The following is a 6,804-nucleotide window of genomic DNA, read 5'->3' as shown; positions in this document are numbered from 1 at the left end:
ACATTTGAAGCTACCCCATAATGCTACACGTCTTACAATCACACTAGTTGAACTGATTATACACCACTCCTTCTATCTGTAGTTTGCTTTTACAAGATGAGATCATACATACTGAATTGTGACCTTCGATGCTAGGTTTTTCTTTCTGGATTTGTTCAAACTGTATTCATTCCCAGTGTGGTGTATGTAACCTTGAAGTGATTAGCTGCCATGTGTATCTGCAGTTATTAAAAGTCCTCAAAATAAAATGACCACAAGCTGTGATCATCTCTGCTCCATATGCCACATTAGATTACAAAGAAGGTTAACAAGTGTTAGAAATATTGGTCCAAACACTTTAATGTACATGGTTGAGGTGGAAGGAGATGGAAAATCAGTCAATGTCAATTGTGCAGCATCTTTCTCTGACACTAGACATTTAGTCCATAAATGCAGACACTCACAAACATACACACTAGGTCTTGCTTAAATCCTACCAACTACAAAAAAATCAGATTAAAATCTTAAAAGCTTGATATCCATTTAAAGGTAATGTAATAGTATGTAAATAACATATAACAAATGTATTACTGACATTTCACCTCAGAATAAATGTATTGCACCTTGTAGTGAAATATACATTTTCCACTTGTTTTAAAGGCTTCTGACAACTTTCAGAGTCTTCTGATTTAAAAGAGGCAGAGAAAAAAGAACCTACACATGTGAGTGGTACAAGGCCAGAAACATAACTTAAAGGTATACAGTTTGTTTTTAGGAACTTCAAGGGTAATTGTTTCATACCCTGAGGTAAACTTTTATTTCAATTCTAAGTAAACCACTCCAAGTGAAAGTAAACAGTATGGAGACATTGTCAAAATGCTGGTATGATTGCAACTGAAAAACCTTTGATTGGGCAAAAGAGCAATGCAGAAGATTATGGGCACATGAAATAATATTTGAACCTTTCAACTCCATGAAGACACAATTAAAGCATTCTCAGAATGTTGTGTAGCTCATAGAGTAAAACACTGAGCTGAGAAAAGGTTTTGTGTTGTTTTATTGCTGCACAAACAGGTAAAAACAAAAGTTAAGTTCTAGAGAAATTATATTGTTCCTTATTTCTGTCATGCAATAAGCTCAGAAAATAAAACGTAATTGAAGTGATTATTTTTCAACTTGCAATAGGGGACATTTTATGTAATAATGTTTGCAGTGTATTAACACATTTGAAGACAAGCGATATTTAGCAAACCTTTTTTTTCCTTTGTTATCCTTCTAAGTATCTCAGAAAAAAAACACATTGTGCTTTGTTTAGTATTGATAAGGAAATTGTGCAACAAAACTGTGAAATATATACAGTATGTGATATTATGGCTCTTTTATTTCTCAAGTATAATTCTGTTTTTCAGTCGATCTATTCCTATGTTTTTGAACACAATCATTCACAAATAACATGTTCATTTAACAAGGGAACAAAATAATTTCAAATAAAAGCTTAACCCTTAAATATATATTGAATATCTTACTGGTGCATGTTTATACCAAACAGTTGGCGAGTGTGCACGTTATTATTGCCAGTTATGGATGGATAGCGTGAAATTCACTCTAGCTTTTTTAAGTGAAAATATTGAGAAGGGGCCTGTAAATTCACCTTTTTTAGGAACTAGACACTATCAAAAATACAATCCAGTGGCATGCCTGATATTGCCTGAATCAAAGGGTATTTGTATTTCTTCAAGATTCACAGGCATTGGCAGGATCATTGGTATGTATGTCTGAAGTATGCCTGTTGTATAGGGTTCATAGGGAAAATACATTTCATGAACAGTTGACATCCATGTCTGACAACACTTAATAACCATATATCAATTGCATATATCAATATCAAGGTCATAAAGAGGAAGCTATGGAGCAATAGCATGGCAAGACCATGAGATAAAAGCCTGTACACTCATGGACAAATGGAATTAAATAATATGTTTCACTGGTGCAGGGGCACCTCAGAAGCTCTAAAAGCATGGTTCCAGCTTGTAAATGAAAGCAAGAATGAAAGGGGGTTCATGAAGAAATACTTAGTGCCCTGGAGGCAACTGGCTAGAAGGTGCCATAAGGAGTTCAGAGATTCTTCACAGTATATGTTACGTTCTGAATTGGAACAAAATACCATTCTGAGTGACTATACCAAGTATCTGGCACAGTGATTAGGCAACATTTGCAATCACAGACTTCATGTAATTCATAAGAAACCACAATAGAAAATAGGAAAGGCTGCAAACAAGAGAATTACAATAGCTTATTGCTCAGAGGATCTCATTCACCCTTTTTGATGAATTTCAGAAATATACCTTAACACTGTGACTGGGTATTTTATTTCACACGTCCAATCCTTTATGTAAAGAAATGGCACCTGTTTTCAGTTCTAAGTGGACATCTTCTTGTTTTCTCATTGTGCCTTGAGTTAACTGCCTCACAATTCTTCTTGAAGTAGGCCTCTGCATTGACTTTATTAATGCCTTTTGTTTTGTTTTTTAATATTTGCATCACGTTCCCTTAAAATCTGCTCTGTTCAAAACTAAAGAGTTTTAGTTCCTTTAATCAGCCTGTGCAGGATAGTCTTTAAAGGCCAGGAGTTAATCTTGTTGTTCCTTTTTGAATTGATTCTCGAGAAGCAAAGTCCTTGTTGTAACATGATGCTCAAAAGTGTAAACAATATTCTACCACATTGTAAGTGAGGGCTTGCTGGTGTATTGTATGATGATAATGTAATTTCCTGATTTGATTTTAATACTGTACTGCTCAAGATACTCGCATCTTGTTTGTCATTTTTAAGTCCTAAGGTAACAGTTCTGTATTGTAAGTAAGGATCTAGGGAGACTACTTTGAGAAAGTCAAGATGTTCTTCCATGGCCACTGATGTCACGCCCGACATCCCTCCCTAGAGGGCGCTCCACTGCTCCCATTATTGTTCTTGTGATTAAACTCTCCAGGTGTACCCTTTTAACGTTATTATTTAAAGACCATCTCCTCCAGTCCTCGGGGCTCATCATTAGGGTAAGATGTCGCGAGGCCCGCCTAGCACCAGGAAACCCTACGTCCAACCTGAGGGCATAGGCCTCATCCCCGACACCTCAAGCTTCCTGAGCCCGGGGTCTGGAGGATCTCGCATCATCACCCTTGGACCTCCATGTTTTGTCTGTCCGTGTGTTCCCCCCTCCCGGGGATTTTAACTTTGTCGCCTCCCAGGAAGGATTTCTTGATGGACTCTCGGACTGTGCTTTGACCTGCCCTTGGACCCGTTTGGATTTGGATGCCGTTTTCTCTTCCCCGTACACTGTCTCACGGATTGTCACTATTATTTTGTGCACTATTAAACCCCTGTGTGTTCCCTTTTACCACGCCTCCTGTTTTCTCCAGCTCTTACCGCATCGCTTAGGGTCTTCTACAAGATCTGACATGGATTTCAGTCCGTGTTCGTGACAACTGACACCTAAAGCTTCACCTAAAGGTTGCCTGAGTAAAGCATGTCTTTAGATTTAGAAACCTCATCAGGCACATTGCAGATGGAAGACAGCAAAAGACAAACTGAGAAACACGGATATCGAAATGTAATATGGTAAACTAAAAACAGTGTGCATAACGGCATAACAATTTATTATCGCTTATGCACAGATTTGAAACTATTTATTATATAATATAATAATGTATATTTTATAATGCTATATATGGATATCTTATCAAATTACTTTTGTGTTTAATATACTCTATTATATTATATAATTGGGTCCTTGGATCAGTTAGCTACTAACAAAAAAAATAGTTTCAGGTGCCAAATGACGTCCTTCCATTTCCAAACATTCTTATATACCATAAATGTCTTTACCTAGTTTGGTTCCAAGGCAACACAATTTCAAACAACAAGCTAAAGGTTAAAAAAAAATAATAAAGTGACAGAATTAAGGCAAAAGATAGACTTCGGTAGTTAATGGATGGTATTTCAAGATGTTCTCATGTTTCGGTTCTTACGAAGGAGAAGAAAAAGTACTAGCAGGTCTCCCTCTAGGGAAAACAGGATCACTGGATCAAATGGACCATAGCATACACTTTAAATCGAGGGGCATTATGTTAAAACTATATAATGTACTAATAAGGCCCCATTTCGAACATTGTGTGCAACTTGGTCACCATATCATAGAAAAGATATTGCTACTCTGGAATCTGCCTAAAGAAAACCGGCTAGATACATTCTAGTGCTGAAGGGAAAGACTGACAGGCAGAAAGGACTGAATCATTTTTAGTCTTCAACGCAGAGGACTAGGAGGGGATCTGACACAAGGATTCAAAATCCTCGAAGGCAGTTAAAAAGTGAACCCAGTGAATGGCTTCCTAATTACCAGTGAAACACAAACCAGGGCACTCAAGGGGAAACTGTGTGGAAGTGCATTTAAAACCAAGAACAGGAGGTTGTAGGAAGAAGGAACAAGCTACCCAGCCACTTTGTTGAAGCCGATACTATGGTTTCTCTCAAGCAAAACCTGGGTGAGATCCTTGGATCAATTAACTGTTAACTACTAGACTGACTAAATGGCCTCCTCACATTTATAACTGTTGTAATGAGCTCTAACCAGGTATGAAAAAGTATGATAACATCAAAAATAATATTGTTACTCATTGCACTCTTTTTCTTAAATGCCTTTTCTCACAACTGTGATTCCAAAATATACGGATCTATAGATACTGCATATCTTTAGCAGTTATTTCAGGAATAGGATTACCAGCTCATTCCTTTTTTTATCTCCAAAACCATTTGTTATCCATTCAGCTTTGGGATCATTTGCTAAAAACTGGATTTTCGAAACTGTTTCAGCAGAGATACATCTTGCAGTTGCTGCTCAGCCAATTAAGCGCTGGCCAGTCTGAATTAGAAATCAGAGCACATCTCAAAAGCTGGCTCAAGACACAATACAGCTGGTATTATTACACAGTCACTGAGTGAAAGATGAAGAATGGATGGAGAGATGCATCTTTGTGTGTCTGTGTGATTTCAGGTATTTTCCATGTTCCTGCGTCTGAGTGTTTCTCTTTTGTTCGTCTGCCATCTGCAACACACCTAATGAGGCCTCTTAATCAGAAGACATCCTTTTTGTGATAAGTATGGCGATGGTGACAGAGAGAGGGGAGAGATGCACAAGGGAGAGCTATTAAAGGTGCAGGGTGTAGCATAAACAAGGAAGCCATTCTTTGAAATGCAACGCCGAAAAAAAAAAGATAGATCATTGAGAGACAAAACTCTAACCTACATTTAGCAAATCCTACAAACATCTTTTAATAGCGCATGCTATTTTTAAAGCCCTCAAAATGAATACAGAAAGTATTCTTCCTGCGCACGGCACCGAGAGTTCACTTTTGCTGACGACCTAGTCGGAGGGCTAGGACTACATGCAGTGGAAAAAAACAAATACAGGGCATTAGGGAATGGCAGCAGCTCCTGAAAGGCATCTTGGGTCATTCGTGATGCGAGTACTGAGGTGTGTCAGAGTCCTCCTGTGTAAAGCAGTACTGAGTAGATTTGCATGCTGCTGTTTCAGATGCAAGATCATTTTCAGTGCTTTTTAATTGCATTATTTCCCTTATGGTAAAAAAAAAGAATACATGATCAGAACATAACTGCTTTGTTTTTCTGCATACTTTTTATCTACAGTATACTGTATATGGATTTAAATAAATACACCCATACATGGTACATTATTTATTTCTTCCCTCATCCCTTATTTTTTTAATTTAGCCCCTGTGATTTGTTTTATACCTTTGCTAGTTTATCGGTCAGCCTCAAAACTAAGGGAATTTTATATTCTGGTTTTGTAAGCTACAGTGTATCATTTTGTGATGTTTGAAATTGCTGCTTAGCTTTAATTGTCACTTCACTATTGAGCACTTAATGTTCACTCTATTCAAGAAAAATCTGATGTATTGTTATGGTTATCAGCAGAACGCTCCATAAAAAATTGCTTTAATAGGTGAATATGACCTGGAAAAAATAGCATTGTCCTGAAAGGGCTGGCTTGCAAAATTTGTATTTTCTGTTTTTTTTTCTGTATATTTTCTAGGACACATAAAAATGCTTTTTGTTGTCTTGTGAATAGTGAATAATGGCACTTAAAATCACGATCATATCATTTCAAGTAATGAAATCATGGTTTTGAATCATGATGTTATCCGCCATTTCGGTTATTTCGGAACCATGAAAGGTAACTCATGTTTTTTACAGTATCTGCTTGTTCAGAACTTTTTTGTTCAACATCAAGTGAGTTGCAGTGTGATCGTACTGAACAATCTTTGTGAATGTTCTGCCTCAATCCATCAAGAATGTTGGTGTAGGAGATGGAAAAGAGAAACAAAGTAAAATTTCCCCCAAAATAAGCGTTCTCTATGTGTTGACATTCTCCAGTTTCCTCCAATAGTCCAGATCCTTACTGGTAGATTAATTGGCTACTGGGAAAATTGGCCCTGGTGTGAGTCTGGGTCAGCCCTGTGATGGACAGGTTTGTCATCCATTGTATACCCTGCCGTGTGCTTGTTGCTAGCCAAGGCAGGCTCCCCCGTGACCCTGAATTGGAAGAAGCTGTAAGAAGATAAATGGATAAGATTTTCTACACACTCCTTTTTATTTAATACTCCGAGGGTGCCTGAAAGGGCTGCACTTGTATTGGAAGTAGTAACAGAAGAGATTGTCCATTTCAATTCTTGCAAAATGCATACCTTCTCATACCAAGGCTTTTATTCCTTTAAAAGAAATCATGAACAAAGTTGTCAAAGCTGTCCAAACAT

This window comes from Lepisosteus oculatus, chromosome 2, assembly GCF_040954835.1.
Source record: "Lepisosteus oculatus isolate fLepOcu1 chromosome 2, fLepOcu1.hap2, whole genome shotgun sequence".
NCBI lineage: Eukaryota > Metazoa > Chordata > Actinopteri > Semionotiformes > Lepisosteidae > Lepisosteus > Lepisosteus oculatus.
The sequence above is the reverse complement of the archived record's forward strand: the minus strand, read 5'-3'. Positions refer to the sequence as shown.